Below are 18,387 nucleotides of genomic sequence, written 5' to 3' on the forward strand. Positions count from 1 at the left end.
CCAGCAATCTGTTGAGGATCAGGCTCCCTATGGAGAACATATAAACAATAAAGCGTGTGGCACACACTCACGTCGAGCCCCCTCCCATTTACACATGCCCCTTATCTGCATATTCACAAAAAGGCCCCTCTGGCTTTCTCCTCATCAGCAAAACCCCTCCCCGCAGCCTCATCAGCACACGCCGGTTTGACTACGGAAAAGGCGGGTGGGCTTGGCAACGTGTGCCGGCTGGGACCACACACACGCACACATCAAGGCGATACACAAGCACACACAAATGCACAAAATCAATTTTTGCACACGCCGTATACAAATGTGCAATGGCAGAGTAAACAGAGAAATCAGAAAGAGAGTTAGTGAGATCTGGTGATGTGAGCACTGGCCATGCTCATCTAATTTCCACCCCTCCTTCCCTCCGTCGCCCCCCTCCTCCACCCCCCCTCCTCCTCTCCTCTCGTCTCTCTCTCCTCTCATCATCAGGTACCTGGTGACGAGCGGCCCGTGATAATCCACAGCCTCTAACCAATCAATCAGCAGCATCGTAATCAGCAGCGTAGAGAGGGAAAGAAAGAGAAAAAAAAAGCCCATAACTTACCCTGGGTCGCCTCCAGTCTGCTGAGCACAAGTAGAGGTCTGGTCAGGGCTTTGGCTGCAGCTATGTGGACTAGTTCACCAGAAATATGAGAAATACTCAGATTCTATCCCCAAGCCTTGGTTTTTTTTTGTTGTTTTTTTTTTTTTTTTTTTTTATCTAAATTGATATTTTTCACTGCATCATAAACATGTAACCAACATATAAAGCTCTCCCCCCTCCCTTTTCCTATTTCAGTCTGACTCTCACTCTACCTCTCTCTATTCCTCCCTCACTCCCTTCCTGTCACTCTCTCTCCCTATTTCCCTCTCTCCTCCCTCAGTGTCTGCCTGTTGCAACAGTGTGGACATATACACACACACTATACAGTGAAGATATATATTAAGAAGCATGCATCTCTGTGCAGAAGATAGGAAAGGCTCGCTGGTGTGATATCCTGCAGATCTGCTGGACCCTGCGTGTCTGTGTGTATGAGTTGGGGGGGTTGTGGTGGTGGGAGGGAGTAGAGAAAGCAAGGGAGGGTCAAAGCTAAATGTTCTACAAAGAACAGGGGGACCGAATTGACTTTTTTTTTTCTTCTTTGAATCAAACACATATTCCCTCCCTCCTCCTTCCTTTCTATTCAATGCTCCCCCCAACTCCATTGTACCCCCACCCCATCCCAAACCTCCCTCCTCCTTCCCCATTTCTGCTCATAGGCATTCCCTCTCCAGACATCAGCATCCTTTGAGGGGGTTAGCTGTCTCTAGGAAGAGGAAGAGGTAACGCCGCCTAGCAGCCTTGTACATTTTGCCTTGAGGGTGAGATAGCTGAAAAGCCATGCGCTATCATCATTTTTTGAGGTGTGCAGGAAAAGTAAAGACAAGAAAAACATACTGGTTTTACATAGCTCCCCAAAAGATCTGATGCTGAATTTAGCATAGGATTACACAAAACCTCTCTTGTGAACCTCTGAACAGAACCCCCATTTCTACAGACTCTGTGATTCCTCTCCTCCCCCTCACCAAAGAACGAGATGTAGAAACTCCATACAACCTGCAGCTAGGGCATGGTGCCTAAGTTTAGTTCTACAATAGAGCTCAACCAAACAGGCACACAGAGAATGAAATGTAGCAACATTGCAACTGTTCAAGGGAGTCTCTCCGCCGAGATATTCATGAAAGAAGATATACACTCTGTATTTTTGTACTGCCGTACATGCAAAGATCCACCGTCTCACTGTCCTGTTGTATCAGGATGTCAGGAGGAGATACGTCAGGGTCCAGCCACAGAACATAGTAAAGAGGCACCCCTGTACACTTGCGAGGCCCTACTGGCCTCATGCAGACAACAGCAAGGTGCTGGCTAAGTACTGTAGCATTGCGCCGAGAGGGAAAACACAGCCCAAATGAAACATAATGATGCCCCCCCAAGGACACGTGGGGATCCATCTCTTACTCATATTAAGGTAGCGGTGGAGAGCGAAGGGAGGGATGGAGTGAAAAGGGAGTGGAGAGGGGGTCTGCTGGTACCCTCCGAGTCCTATCCTGTGTGTGGTGTTGTTTTATTAATCTTGTGTATTTCCGCGGCTGCAGCCCACAAACCCCTCAACTGTGAGTCCCCTCTGCCTCCTTGACCCGCAGACCACACCCCTCCACCCTCGTGTTCTCTGTCAGTGCAAATAAATACACACACAACCGCACATGCGCACGCGAACCTTACGGAGCCCAACAATTTGCTCTGGCACCTTGCTCTCAGTCCAACCTGAGCAGATTACTCTGCATGGGCCCCCCCCCCCCGTGAGAGGAGGGAGGTAGGCTACACCAGCAGAGCACATGTACTCTTCAGTGGCTGCACAGGGATCCATGGCGAACGCCTCTGAGTACAATACAATGCTGGACTGCCAGTCAAAAAAAAAGGGAATACACACACACACTGAAGACAACAGGCAACGCCGCACTACCATCAAAATGGATAACTACACTACACAGAGTGAATGTCGTTACGAAACTCCAGAGATGAAACAATAGAGGAGTGGAGGAGCTAAAGTGCACCGGTGTACCACGCTAGATGAGAAGCCTCCATGTTCTCAATGAGGAGAGACAGAGAATTTACGCAACATGGCAGCCCTGTGTTGTAATGCATCAACCCTACTGAGAGCAGCACTGTCACTACCACTCTTCATCATCAGCAGGAGCAAAACACCAGCCATGCATTGTCTTTGGGGCAAAAAAAATGTGTGTGTGTGCGTGTGTGTGTGTGTGTGCGTGCATGTTTGCGAGTGTGCAAGCATGCAAGAGTACATTAATGTCTATTTGTGTGTGTGTGTGCACATGTGCTGTGTTTTTCCGTGTTATGAATGTGTGTATATGTGTCTGCCTTCACGGCATCCATATTAAACAGTTTTGGAGGTGACTGTGCTTCCCTGGATGTCATGAATATAAGAGAAAGCATCCATCTTCGTGGAATACAATTTCACAGGTAGTGACAGTAAAACTGACTCTACCCTCTGACTGCAGACACACAGAGAGAAAGAGACAGAGGGTGGAGAAGGAAAAAGATAGAGAAACGCAGACATAGACAGACGAGGCTGCCAGCCATCTTCTGATTTTCAGCACACTGCCAGGTTTTCCAGCTGCATCCCATATTAAACTTAGCCAATCATGTTCTCATTGGATAAATTCCACTAAAGGCTAACCACGCTGATTGATCCAGCTCGATTCAGCGCATGCTGACCTTATTCAAGCTACAGTTTCTGTGAAATGGGCCTAATGTCTGTTTCAAACTCATCAGAGAGTCAGATATTAGGGCACTTTTCAAAGTCTGTCCCACGCTTAACTAGTAATTATAATTTAACAGAGGCAAACTTCTAATCGAGGAAAGATGTCTGAAAAACTTCTGAACCTGAAAAATATATTTAGAAAAAAAACCTTTATTCATATCAAATCTTAGGGAGGAGAAATGTTAACGTTGATTGACCTCATTCTGAAAGAACAACCCCACACAGCACAGGAGAACCTTTTCCTCAGCTGAGCAGCATTGAAGAACTAAGAACGTGCAGAAATTATCCACATTTCACATTTAAACTGTGTGAGCCTTCGTCTCTAATTAATTACCTGAGAAAGACACATGCATGTCTTCATTTACAGTGATTTTTCATTAATGGTGTGAAAGTGGAATTGCAGGTGGGAACTTTTACAATTATGCCAGGTACACCGAGTATAATTAATCTCATTAAGTAATCACAGGGAATTCTTCCTGTCTTACAGGAAAAAAAGTCACAGTATTTAACACCAAGCTAATTATCTTAATCATGTATGAGATAATGAGGTAATTAGGGCAATTAAATCACAATTAACGCCTAAAGAACAAGTGATTATTTCATCCACAGAGACAGCCGTGGGTTTAGGTGAAAGAACATAAAATGAGCTTTACATCGACTGTAAAAAAGAGGAAACAACATCATGCATGTAACAAAAAGCAATAAAAAATAAGATTAGCTGAGGAGCATGAAGCGTGACTAATGGTAAATGACAGCTGTCTTAGAGGCCATCACTCTTTTTTTTAAGGATGGAGGGAGATACCCCTTTTGTCACAGCCAATCATTACAGCCTTGAACATAAGCAGGGAGAACAATGTCAAGTTCAGGTTGAAAGAACCAAGTATCCAGGAGGCAGAAAAAAAACTGCACTAAAAGAAACATGGCTCACATATGAAAACAACTACAGCTGAACTGACAAGCAGCAGAACCCAGATACAGAGAGTAACAGCAGTGATGGTAACTGGCTCCTGCCATCTGAGAATCGAACCAGGAGGAAACATTACAGTACACACTCCGCTCGCTTGTTTTCTGCTTCCTTTGCCAGCGTTCACAAGAAAACATGCTTTTCCTCCTACAAAATTCCTGCATGTCTCGTGGAACATTTTCCCATTAGAAAAAAAAAAAACGAAAGTCCATGCAAAGGAGTGTTTTTTTCAAGTGTACACACTGTTCCAGATTTTCTCTGTTCAGTCAGTTCACCTCTAAAAGATGAGCATGTAATTCTCAGAAGAAGACGACATTTTACTACCACGTTTTATTTCAGGGCTCTGTTTCCGTCATTGTTTTTGCGTGTTGGTACACGTCTCCTGCCGGATCTTATGGATATCTCCTGTGTGTTTTCTGTGTGTTTGTGTTATTCTCTGGCTTGATTGTGTGACTCCATTTCTGACCGTTGCATTCGCTTCAGCGGGAATCTCCAGGACTCGCCGCACGCTCCATGGACATGAGTTGATGAAAAACATGAGTGACAAGATTCATGGCTATCAGAGCAGCTGATGAAAATGGTAAGGCGAGAGGAGGATTCAGAAAAAAATGAGTGCTTCTTCCCTCTTTTTTTTCATTTCTTTTCAAAGGGGAGACAGAAGATGAGGAATACAGATATGTCAGGAGGCAGAGAGGGAGAATAAGAAATAAATAAACAAACATCCCCCTCCTCCTGTCCCTAAATCCTCTGTACCCCACGCCCTATGTCAGGGTAAAACACAAAGAAAAATAAATTATCTTTTATTATGGACATGAAGACCATCGCAGAAATTCTAAACAATTCGAATAAATTATGCAACAGTTAAATTTCCAAGTTATAATAGAGAAAATCATCATATTCAATTAATACATAATAATTATTTTTTTTATTATAAAAATGTTGAATGGTATTTATAGAGAGAATTTACAGTTTCAGTATTTTTAAGTAAACAAGATGCAACAAATTGATAATGACAAAACTGATATCTTCATGAAAACAAAATTAAGAAAGATATATAAAAAAAATATATTAAAAATATGAAACAATGTTAATTCATATTAAGAATGATTTGAATAATTTCTGTGATTACATAAACAGTGCAAGAAGAGACAAAACTGCAACATTTCCTCCCTTTGCTGGATGACATCAGTGGTGTTTTCCACTGCTTGGTACAGCACAGCAAAGTAAAGCATGATTCGTTCACGCTTGACTTTGCTGTGCCGTGGACACGCCAGGGATTTTGTCCGATCAGGCTGTGACTTCGGTAGTTCGGCCAGTGCTAAAGCATAACAGCCTCTTTCACTTTCGGCTCCCTCAGTGGGATCGACTGATTCCTACCAGATGCATCTGTACATAAAATACACCATTAGACTCAGCCAGGGGAAATCCCTCTGCTCGGTTTAAATAAACAGTAAAGCATGTCAAAATAAAAATACAGAAAACTAAGATGTCGTAATTTAACATCAATTCGACATTGTGATATACACAGTAGATGAATTGTTTTGTCGAAGGAAAAATTTGGTAATAAATTGTCTACAGCTGAAAACTCATTCTAATGATTCTTTTCATAAAACATTTTATATTAAAATTATGAAATTATTATCAAATTTAAAATGCACATATGTAATTATATTGCATAATTTTTTATTAGTTTAAAATAATTTGTGACATGTTTTTAAAATTTACATTTGAAATACGCAGGAAATATATAACATACAGACACCACCCAAATATCTGAGATCTTTTTTGTGAACATCAATCTGAAAAAGAAAAAAGTGCTTAATACGCACACACATACACACACACACACACACACACACACGGACACTATATAAAACTTGATAACATGCTGTTTCACCACGATATGAAGAAGTATAGAAATGGCACACGTCACAACACCTGTGCTGCAGCCGACTGAATTGGTGCTTCAGCAAGGGGGCGAGGGGCGCAGGGCTCCAGGGACAGAGGGAGGAAATGGCTGCTGTGTTTGTTTGAGAGGAGGTTAGCAGAGGGGCAGACTGGATTCTGCTGTGGCCCAGATTTTCTCCAATCCCTTTTGTCTGTTCACTCCATGTTTGAGTGGCTTTGTAGAGAAATTGCTTTTATTGTATCCACTCAGGAAAACCAAACGCAAAAAACATCTCCAGCATTCAGTCAGAAGACAATGCTCACAAAAGCGTCGAGGAAATGAGTTACCAACCAGGATCAACGTACCAACAATGCGCCATAGTTTCTCTCAGGTGTTCTAAATGACATCTTACTGCTAATGAATGCCTCACCACATGTTGCTCCTTCAAAGAAAACTTTCTCCATGCGTGACGCGCCTCCTCTGACAGTTTCTGGATGGTACAGGAGTGGAAGTATGACCACAGAGGTAAATCTGACAGTGTAGCGATGAAGACAAAACAAACAGCTGTTTGTCTTTGAATGAGGGCACAGAGGAAACACTCCTCTGATCTGGAGGTTGATAGATGCACAGCCCAGACCAGAGGTAATATAGTAACGGTGCTCCACAGTAAACTACACAGTGGCAGCAGCCCTCAGTGCCTTCCTGACCCACTGTTTAGAGAGGGGTCACAGGTGAAGTCAGTAGCACCTCACTGAAGTACACAGGCCCAGCAGTACCTTCCCAAGGTCAATAAGGCAAGGTGCGAGTACCTGAGAGATACTTATGTCCAATAAAGGAGGCTTCTCTGTGAACAATAAAATGAGGAAGGCCTTTAAATGACTGTTTTAGATCCTGTGATATTATTTATGTCAGCCTCACTAATGAGGGGTCAGTCTTGCCTCATTTGTAAAATGACTAGTATGTCAATTCAATTTCACTCAATATCAATTTGAGACCAATAATTATTAATCTTTAAAGATATAAATTTGAGACAAATAACTATAAAACAAATCATGATATATAGACAGTCGGTCGGACAACCTGTTTTCAGCCTTTAACCACTATGTACATGAAACTTCTCTCAAGATGTGAAGGAAATTAACAAAACAAAATAACAGTGAAAGCACCAAGAGACATTTGCACAAAAGCAGTATCAGGGGTCATACTGACTTTCACTGAGTACGCGAGCAGGTTCCATTACCTTCAGATTACTATGCAGGGTTCTCTCGGATGGGAATCTACCAAAAGAACATCTAGCAGAAAATGAAAGGCTGAGTAGCACAGGTGAAGCCATATTCACTGTGTAATTCTTTAAACTGGGAGAAAGCTTAAAAACACCAAGAGGCAGAGAAAACATTTCAGATATTGTCATTTCTGTATGCATTACATTTTGCAAATTGTGAAATCATTGTGAAATCCAGGTTCAGAGCTCTGAGGCTGCACACATACAGACGAAATAGGGGCATAAAACTGAAGCATTACCATTCACGTTATTATACACAACGTTTCCTATTCCCCTCTCTTGGCTGAGCAATTTCAATGGCTCTTCTTCCATGCCAGGAGCATTTGTGAACATAAATGATAACACAGGCTTTTACAATCAATGTGCACTTCCTTGTTTTCTGGCTTTAGGAAAACTATAAAGCCCTGCATCTGTATGTGTTAAATGAAGTGTGCAGCAGCCACATGAGTGTGTGGACGTGCATGTGTGTGTGCCCGCACGCGTACATGTGCATGCTCACTCACATATGTTTGAATGTGCGCTGAGGAAGTGGCAGACTAAAGCTGCATGATGGGGGAGGACACAATATGGTGGGTTTTTCCATGATCATATTCATATTTTTTTTCTTTTTTTGGTGGCGTGACCCAACGCCATTTCATCATGGACCCCTAGAAAGACAGCCCAAGAGAGATGCAAGATGCAGAGGGATAGCAACTGCACAACAAAATGAAATGAGAAATCAGAGAGGTGCAGAGAGAATGAAGAATGAAGTCAGAGGGGGGAAGAGAGGATGGGAACTTGACAAGAGAAAAAGAAAATGATACAGGAGTGCTCTCTTATTAATGCTAGTCCACCAGTCAATGAATCCAAAAAAGCTCTGTGGTGTTGTAGTGCCTTCTCAGAAAGAAGGACATGGACGCACATTTTAAGGTTAGATGAACACTTCACCTTGTCCCTAACAAAACAGACGTCTAAATCCTGTTCATTTGCAATTCACTGACTCTCTCATGTTCCTCTTCAAAGACCAGCCAACAAACAATTCACGGCTAGTCGGTCAGTCCTCGCTGTAGTAATTTTTTGTTGATGTTTGCCTGCACATCTTTTAATGTCGAAAGTGTGTCAGGGTGAAGATGTCGGCTGAATGCGGGGTTATCCTTGGGCTTATCATGTCAAGCAATACAAATTCATTTCATATTCATCAGAATGGTTGTTCTCTGCAGGGGGTTCATGGCGCTACCTATCCAACTCCCCCTTTTCTCTTTGATTTGGCTCATTTGAGCAGTGCGGTCCCCGGCAGCTTGTTAGAACTGCCACCTCGGTGACTCTACCCCCTGGATTGAGAGGGGGAGGGGGTGGGGGGCGATGGGGGAGATGGCAGAGATGGAAGGGGTGCTCAGAGGGGTGTTGGGGGGGGGGGGGATGATAGGTTAGGGAGGCCTACCCCTGAGCGCTTTCTCAAGTCACGGGTGAGCAAGCAAGGTTCAGTGAGTGGAAACCGAGGAAACCTAAAGGAGGCACACCATCTACTGGCTAGGTATGGGTACTGCGGTGTGCTGTAAGGAAAGGGTTGAGGAGAGAGTATCCCCCTCACTGAGAGGTCAATAATATAGCCTCTGTCTGCTGGTAAAACTGTGCAACTGTCCGCATCTTGACATGCCACATTTATGAACCCTTGACAGATTCAGATGACTTCACTGCCATGTCTTTTGCAAATAAATCTATGCTTTTATACTTCCAATGCCTGCTGGAGAAGCTACAAAGAGACTTGCAGATACAAAATGACTGAAAATCAAACCATTCTGTAAAGCGACATTCAGACAGGAGCTGTTCCTTTTTTATTATTACTGACAAGGTGCAAAAATGATCCCTTTAGGTCAAGGGAACAAGAGACATAACTGCCTAAAATTGCCCATAATGGCTCACATATGTAGCCTGGCCTCATTTTTGTGTCGCTAAATTTCAAATGCTCAAATGCATACCTCTATTTGACATGGCAGTGAGCGAGTACCGCACTACCTACTGAACACAGGCTACATTGGAGGAAATTAATTCATAAAAAGTGGAATCATTGTTCTTCAACCTTTTTTCCAAGGTCGTGTTCATTTATCACAGCGGGGTGTGCAGTACAGAGTGGACAAAGGCTTGAATATATAATGGCAGGCATAGGATAAACAATATGGGCTGTGGGGATGAGGGGCACAACATATTCAGCATCAAGACTTGGCCTGATTAGATGTCCAGACATGCCATAACCTTGGGGATCTGCCAGCAAAAAAGGGGAGCAAGAGGAGGGGTGGATCTCGGGTGGGATAAATGCAGACAGACAGAACTGTGCAGACAGAAACACAAGCACATGAGAACAGAAAGAGAATGCATGGAGAAAACCTATTCAGAAAACATTTTCATTTTCTTCCATCTGTAAATATATAAAATACAGTGAGGTGCCATTACTGAACCCCACAACCCCCCTCCATCCTCCCTCTTCACCCCATGAAAAAATAAATCTAATTTTCCCATCCCTGCCACAGAAACCCTCTCGCAACACACACACATGCATGCACACCCCCAGTAGCCCCACCCACCACTGCTCCCAGCCCACATTCAACACCACAACCCCCCCCCCCAGTCCCTTCCATCCTCGCTCTCATAGTGATGCACCATTTCTTTCTCTAAGCAAGGCTCCATTTTGTAATAAGTTCTGATCAGTGTTTCAACCAATTTGCATTCAATTCTAAGAAAATGGTGGAAAAGCCTTGGCGGAGGAGAAAAACGCTGGGGATAGAGTAGCAGAGAGGCGCACAGGGGAATAAGAGTGAATTATCAAATATCCAGCAGGGATTAGTGTGAATTTATAGTGCTGTGATGCTGTAAGTTTCGTACGGCCGTGTATGTTACATGTTTATGGCTGGCTGTCACTGTTTTCATGGCTAAGTGGTCAAAATAAAAAAGCTTGACTAGACTTTTATGCTTATTTATATTCCGCTACAAAACCTTGCTAAGTGCTAAAGTAGACAGGTAACAATGTGTATATACTACCACGCTGCGCTGGCTGATAGGTGAGTCGGACAGACAGAGGTTGGTTTTCTGCTGTCGCTGCCTTTACAGTGTGAGTTGAGAAAATATACTTCATACAGCCATTTACCCCAAGGGCAGGCCAACAAAAACACATAATCACAAAGGTTAAGCTTTTGAATAAATAGACGATATATACAATACAGAGTCATACTGTGTGCAAAATCATTAACACAAATCATTCAAAATACCAGGGCCACAACTAAGGATTCATTTTGTTTTCAATGAATCTGCTAATTTCTTTCATGATTAATCGATTAAACCTTTAGTCTACAAATATCAAAAAATTGTGAATAATGTTCACCATAGCTTCAAAAACTGTAAAGTGACATTTTCAGATTGTTTCTTTGGTCCAACCAACATTCCAAAACCCAAAGACTTTCAGCAAATGATATGATTGAAGAAGCTGGAACCAACAAATGTTTGACATTTCTCCTCAAAAAATGACTGAGGCCATTAATCAATTATCAAAATACTTCACACTCTAATTGACTAATCAATTAACTGGCTAGTCATTGCAGCTTTACTTTAAAGAAAACCTGAACTATGACCGAGCAAAAATATACTCATGCACAAAAACCAAGCACCCTTTAAAGAAGTACACACTAGCAGAATAATCACAAACTCATAAACTTTAAACTTCATTTTGCACAGCCTTTAGCAGTGACACTTACTCATGGTCAAAAAAAAGAAGGTGACAGCGTGAATTTTTTTCTCCACAGTCAATTGTCTCACACTGAGATTGCATTAGCTATTAGCTACTGATACACACTGTGGCAGATAATGAATGTGATCATCCATGGACACGGTAACGATTAAGTGTGACCACCATAGCACATAATGTGAAACTATTACTAAACTAGTGCAGGGGTATAATCAAACTGTATTACTTACAGTAACCTCATCTTAACTGTGTCACATGCTGCTGCATGTTGTTAAAATCAAAAACAATGTGCAAAGAAAGGGCTATCTGAGTATTTCAGTATAAAGTGGATGTGATAGCATGACTGATACCTTAAACTACTTCAGAGAGCTAATCCAGCTGTGCAAGTCAAGGACCTGAGCTCCAAAGACATGTGACAGGAAGTCGAATGGAGGGCAGAACTTCCTAAGGTCCGTATCCAGCTTTGACCTGAGTGGTAATGGCTAGCTTTTTTAGTGGGAATGTTAATGGGTGGTTCAAGTCACGTTAAGGGCTGTAGAGATAGCCAAGTTAATTACAACATCGCTGAAGACAGTTTTTTTCTGAATCTGAATAAGTTTTTCATTAATGGTGTCACAGAGATCAGCAGTTATCAGTACCTCCGGAGGGATAGCAGGGAGGGAAAACAATCACCGATTCTTTCACACAATTTCACCATCTAATTTCCGACCATGCATTTTGGAGCAAAATTAATTTCCTTGGCTATCTAATAAATCAGAAACAAGTGATTGCTGTTGGTGCCAATCCAGGCAGGCACAATGAGATCTCTCCGCTCCGTTCTGACAGAATGAATTGCGTCTCCCTGCTGAAGCTGAGACACGTCATGCAGACCGGGATGTAAGTCTGCGTGGGATCTCCCTCTTCAGCCATTTCCTCACCATCACACACACTCCAGCTCTCATTCATACAAAGGCTTCACTCTTCCTTTTATTAGAAACAAAGTCAAGGCAATAGCTCTGTAGTCTGATTGATTCCGGGAGTTATCCTCCATCATTTCACTACTTCCTCATTAGCCCACGTATTCTATGATCATCCTTATCAATCTCATTGGTTTAAAACCCGAAATCACCCACCCTTGCATGCGTAGAGGTGCATTAGGGTTATAATATTCAGTGGTCTATATGATATGCTGTATGCTACATTATACATGCAGCATCTTGTAAGATTCAATGCATGTTTTCCGCATGGCTTCCCTCTGAAACAACTGGGGGGTTTTGAAGATCAGCTATATGCTAAAACGCCTCAGGCTATCTTTACAAGGTTATAGAGCATTAAGAGTGGGAATGCACACCCAGGGAGATGCAGGGATGAACCCCCCCCCACACACACACAGATACATACACTCACACACTAATACCACCACCACAGTCTGGACCTCAGCTCTAGGGGCAGTCCCTGAGTACAGCCTTCAGAGACATTGGGGGTAGGGTGGAGTGTGAAGGAAGGGTTAAACGACGGTGTTGTAAAACATTTATCTGCTTCAGATAGAGCGTTAGATAGGTTGAACCTCATCCCCTGCCATTACAGAATTACCCTAACCGCTACCATAGTGTGGCAGAGCATAGACACTGTGCCCAATCCCTCTCCGCTATCCTATTGATTTTCACACCCTGAGACAGTGTGCTCCCAAAGGGCAGTAAATTATAGGGCGTTTTACAGGGAATTACACCTGCACCGGAAACTTTACAGGGATACGGATGTCACGGACCTCTCTCGCTCTCTTCCAGTGACTATTGTGAGAAACTGGACATTTGGAGCTCTATTCAGTCATTTCAGGCATGCACTCACACAACCACAATAAACAGAGGTTTCCTTCGAGCAGAAAACAAATGTACGACCTACATCTGTGACATTCAAAGATAATTTATATGGCATTTTACCTTTATGGGACTGTTGGTGGTGCAGGGACAGGAAACACTTTAACAGGAAAAGAAACAAGGGCCATGACACGTGACATCCTCAGCTGGGTTGGAATTAGACTGATGCTCCTCCAGAACTGCCTCATTATAAAGTTCTTTCAAAAATCTGAAAGAGACAGTTCACCCCAAAATTCTAAAAATGCCCATTTACATTTTATTGCAACAAAAACAATACATGCAGCACAGGGTCAAAAAAGGTGACGCCAGAAAATGTCAAAAGTAATATCAGGAGAATGGGCATAGGGTACATAGTAATGATCAAACAAGGAGCTCAGAGAAATCAACACGGCATACAGTAGTAATACTCAAATGTTTGTTGGATCAGCTGAAGTTTGAGCTGAGGTTGATGCTTTCTATAAATGCCTCTTTGTTGTTTATATTTCACTTTTTGTTCTGCAAATGTTTATGTATGTGTAAGAGAGTTCGCAGCTCAGAAACATCATCGTGTCGCACCAAAGTTATTGACGGGCGAAAGCCTTGAGGATAGAGGTTAATACAGTGGAAGTTAACACTCAGCGGGGAATCCAACCAAAAGCACACATTCTCCCTTAAATGCCTGAAACAAGATTAAAATGGCAGCTTGACAAAAACATAGACTTTTATCTATGTGCCGCACTGTTGATAATTCAAAAGGCACCGAGCAGACTGTTATCCATCTTCTTGCTCAAAAGACAACTGTGCAATAGATGGGCAAGGTATAATGCCAAGGGGGTATCTCTATAGTGGTTGAGGAAGGAATCAAGGAAGGAATTATAGACTAATAAAACTTCCTTAACTCTGCAACACCTGGATATATATGGTTTCTTTTCATTTCTTCTCCCGCTCCACTCACTCCTAGTAAAACTAGCTCTCAACACCAGCGCTCACTGACCTCAGGATAGCCTCGCAAACATGAAAGACCCTTTATCTGTTCCAGGTGTGGGCTGACTCACGCTGTGAGTGTGTGTGTGTGTGTGTGTGTGTGTGTGTGTGTGTGTCTGTGTGTCTGTGTGTCTGTATGTCTGAGAGAAAGTGAGTGAAAGAGATACAGATGTTTATGCATATGAAGAGACTCTGAGATCCACAGATCCACAGATCCGATCCACTAAAACAGGAGAGCAATGTGGTATTGTAGATCGCAGGTAGGATTAGGATGGGTTTCTGTTCACCCTTTCACCTGATCAGATGTAGTTTCCTGCTTTTAAATGTTAAAAAAAAAACATACATTGCCACGTCACTAGACAAGAGGGCTGCAGTTTTTCCTCAGTGGACTTGGTCTTGTCCACATGAGAACAGATTACCGAACCCAAAGGACCACAAACACAACAGACAACGCTGCAGACTGATAAATACAAACATACACACTGATGCAGTGCAATATGGGCGCACAGAAGTGACCCCAGCCCCTCCCCCCTGTCTCCCTCACTGTCTGGTTTCAGGTTAAACTTGACCCCTCACACTTGACCTTTGGGGCTTGGCTCAGTGCTGGATGAGCGGCGAGAGATGCAAGGGCACAGCTGTGAGGGAGGGTCCACAGCAGGACAGACTCCCCTCTGACAAAGGGAGAAATTCAATTGGAGCGTATTAGTGTCCAAGTAGTTGAATATCACTCATTGTGGCTAACTGGAAACATCTTTTCTTCTGCGCTCTAGGCAGCTTCCATTAACCTCTAAAACAGTGGGAGGGCCAGGGTTGGGTGGGTCACACAGAAGAACTCGCTGCTTCAACTTTGCCAGCACTTCTCTGCGGTGCTCTATTTTTAACCTGTGATACATATTGCTGTGGTCATTATTTTCAATGTTTCTGTCCTGCACTGTCAAACGGCTTGCAGGTTTGATGTATGAACGGTGGTCCATCACTTACATTGTTCCCCAGGACAACCAATGAGTGTGTGGTTCCCTGCAGTGGGCCAGACAAAGACAGATAGATGGGCCTGGCTCAGGCCATACGTACCAAGGGACACTTCTCAGGACAGCTTACAAATAGGACTGAGAGGGAAGGGATGAGGCTGAATAAAAGCTGATACTCCACAGAGCTGCTCAACCCATAACTGTCACCTCTGCAGATTGAACAGCCGTCCTAAATGAAGATAAACTATCGATCCACAGAGTAATATCTGGTGTTTGGTAAGTCTACAATGAGAAGAAGAGATGCCGGAGAAAATATTCTCTTACAATTTGAATATTGATCTCTGCAGTGAAACGAAGACTTTCCAAACATGAGACAGGAAAAGAATTTAGGAGCTGTATCCAACTTCTCTCGGGGAGCTGCTTTCGAACAAATTAAAAACAAGAGGAAAATCATACTGAAATTGGGTCCCATCTCACTACAACAACCCCCCCCCCCCCCCCTACCTCCACGCCTTTTCCCCCCTGCCATCCCCAATGTCTCTTTTCTCCACAATCAGTGTCAGAAGAAGCGGCGAGGAACGGTTTGTGAGAAACACTTATCTAGCACAGCGGCAGAGCCCTGTTCCTACACCCTTTATCTCACCAGGAGATGGAATTCAATATACAAAAACCCCATCATGCAGCAGCATCACGCCTGTGCTGGGGATAAGGGCAGGGTTGCCAGGTAATTGGTTGGTGGTGGACGAACACAAGGTTTGAGACTACCCGTGGAGGAGTGGAGATTACAGGAAGGGGTGGAGGGACTGGGTAACTGGGAGTCAGTAAGGGGGGAGGCAGGGAGGGAGGGAGTGGTTCTTGACAATCTTTCTCCAAATCCCCCCCTCTCCTCCATCCACCCATCCCTTCCCCGCCTGCTCATGTAATCTACAGTCCCACAAATGTACATGTGTGCTTGTGTGTTGGTGTGTGTTTTTTTTTTTTTTGGTTTCAGCACAAATAACAAAGCATGTCAAGTCTATCTGTACAGCCTGTGAGTCACAATGTAGCCCCCCAAAGCCTTTTTTAAAAATGGAAAAAAAAATTACATGACTTTGTTTCTATTATACAAGTTTGGATTTTGCATCCCGTGTGCACATTAATTAAGAAAACCCCTCACATCCATGACATTTAAATTAAAATTAAAGCAGATAATGTCATAACAAGGACTGAATATCATTATGGGGCAAAAATAATTTCTTTCCTTTGAGATAATATAAAAGGGGTTTGGAGGGTGATGATCACGCACATGGAGTAAGAACAGTGAAAGAGGGGGAGCACACACAGGAAATCCACCGGCACACCATTTCCCGTTTCCCAGCGACTCCTCAAGATAACAGGCGCAGAAGAGGGAGAGATAAAGGAACATGTGAGAGAAAGAGAAAGAAAAAGTCATTTCTCTGATTTATTTATGATGCAATGAAGGTATGCTGAACGCATCAGAACATGCAGCAGTGGTCATACTGTCAGGGAAGATGAAGTGTCTTCATAGTCGACTGAGCGAGCGAGCGAGGGAAAGAAAGAGGGAGAGAGAGAAAATTAGAGGGAGAGAGAGGCGAGTGGCTATACTGCAGAAGGGTGTTAACCATCTCATCTCTACCGCACCACCGCACTCGCCACAAAATGGCTACTTCGTTCCTTCTGACGTCCGGCACCGGGAGGGGGGCCATCTGAGCAGCCGCTATCTCATCTCCCACCTCCGTAGCCTATTCTTCAACCTCAACTATTTCTCATATTTATGGACTGGGTTCATAGAACACTCTGCTGAGTGGCTTTTTGCCTGCACGTTTTTAGGAGAAAATAAATCTGTTTTTTTTTTTTGTTTTTTTTTTAAGCTCAGTTTAATGTTCTGGTAAATTACAAAATGACATTAAACTTGAGACGTTAATTTCTCTCTGCAACTGCAGAGCAAAGATCTTGTACATACTTTACCAAGAACAATACAAGTAAGTGAACAAAGACCAAGATTTCCACAGTATTTCAATATGAAGCTGATTGTGTCAACTCAGAGGAAGACAAATTTACCGGGAAAAGGGCATCAAAATACCAAGCTATGCAGGCTTTCATAATATAATGAAATGCTTTAGACCTGCATAAGAAAACATTAAGCAGATGTGAGGGGGAAAAGTCATTGCAGGTGGTGAGCTTACTGCCGCCTTAAACACAGGACATGAGTCCATGTCCAGGGCAACATCCCCCTCTGCAGGCAAAGAGAACACAATCACTTGCTACAAAAACCTGTTTTCTAAACTAAGATGGAGCCTTGGAGGCCATTTCCTCCATTACTTTCCATCTATTTCATGTTATTCTGCTTTCATTTGAAGCCCACTTAAGATGGTTCACGTAACAAAAAGAAACATGCTGCTTTGACGAGAAAAGAAAAGCCAATAATTCACATTTTTAAGGGGTGTAGATCACTGCACAGCACAAGAAGTGTACACATGCAGCCCACCTCAACCCACAGTAGTTACATAAGAAGCAGGCCTACTTCAAAAATGTTGCTGAATAGCAAGATGAAAATAAAATTGACTTATTTCCCCCATTCGCTGGTTTAGCCTTAGTTCTATTCATTCTGCTCTTAAAATCATGTGAGCTGAGCAATTTCCAACTGAAACCACCTTGACATAACAAATATGTGACCAGCGCTCCACCTCCTTGTACTGCACCAGCAAAGATTTATTAGCAGTTTTAAGCATGGCATGCATATGAAAAATAGTAAAGATTTATGTAATTGAATGTGTCACAGATGGACCAAGTTCAAAATGCTCAGTCAGAAGACCAAATTTGCTTCGCTTTTTCATATCATGCCACTCCAGAGAATTAAGAAAATCCTGGAACTGAGCGTAAATGTGCTTCCAAACTTCGAGGCCTGCTTTGAATCTTCACCTTGTAGGTGATAAAAAATTGGAAGTCTGCAGCTTCGATTCATACGAGCTTGAGAAATACAGAACATGTTCATCTTTATGCTGCAAGAACGGAGAAGGTTGAAAAAGTGGAGCAAAGTGGATCTTGGTGGCAGGATGCCACTATAAGACTCTGCTGATTTGAGTTTTACAGGATAAATATGTCACACAAGAACCACTGCTGCTTTTCACCTTTATACTGAAAGCATGTTGAGAAAACTTTAAGACCAGATACAAGTTAAATAATTTCCTGGCTGCAAATCATTTACAAAGAATCCTCAGGAGGCATAACAAATAAAATTGTTTCTCTTCGAAACACGTTTAGCCATATTTCCACAAAGTTAAACTCTATGATGAATATTAAATACTGTATATACATTACTTCTTGTTTGCTGTATTACAGAAAGCAAACAGAGTCCTTAAGCCGAAAAAACACCATACAAGTGTGTTATTTAACCT

The 18,387-nt window shown here is 42.8% G+C and overlaps 1 protein-coding gene across 13 annotated transcripts in view; it reads right to left on the minus strand.

Annotated features, from left to right (window-relative positions):
* The window catches only part of zfhx3b (zinc finger homeobox 3b), a 349,963-nt gene that overhangs the window by 306,997 nt on the left and 24,579 nt on the right, over positions 1-18,387 (minus strand). For 6 of the 13 annotated variants that reach the window (XM_030413357.1, XM_030413352.1, XM_030413354.1 and 3 more), the window contains one exon: positions 13,122-13,266. The exons of 4 other annotated variants lie outside the window; for them this stretch is intronic. The gene's annotated coding sequence lies outside the window, so the exon portion shown is untranslated. Of the gene's footprint in view, positions 1-595; positions 1,045-13,121; positions 13,267-18,387 lie in introns of those variants that run through there. 3 more of the 13 variants (XM_030413368.1, XM_030413360.1, XM_030413359.1) reach the window with 1 other exon arrangement.

This window comes from Sparus aurata, chromosome 4 (genome assembly GCF_900880675.1).
Source record: "Sparus aurata chromosome 4, fSpaAur1.1, whole genome shotgun sequence".
In the NCBI taxonomy this organism is placed as follows: domain Eukaryota; kingdom Metazoa; phylum Chordata; class Actinopteri; order Spariformes; family Sparidae; genus Sparus; species Sparus aurata.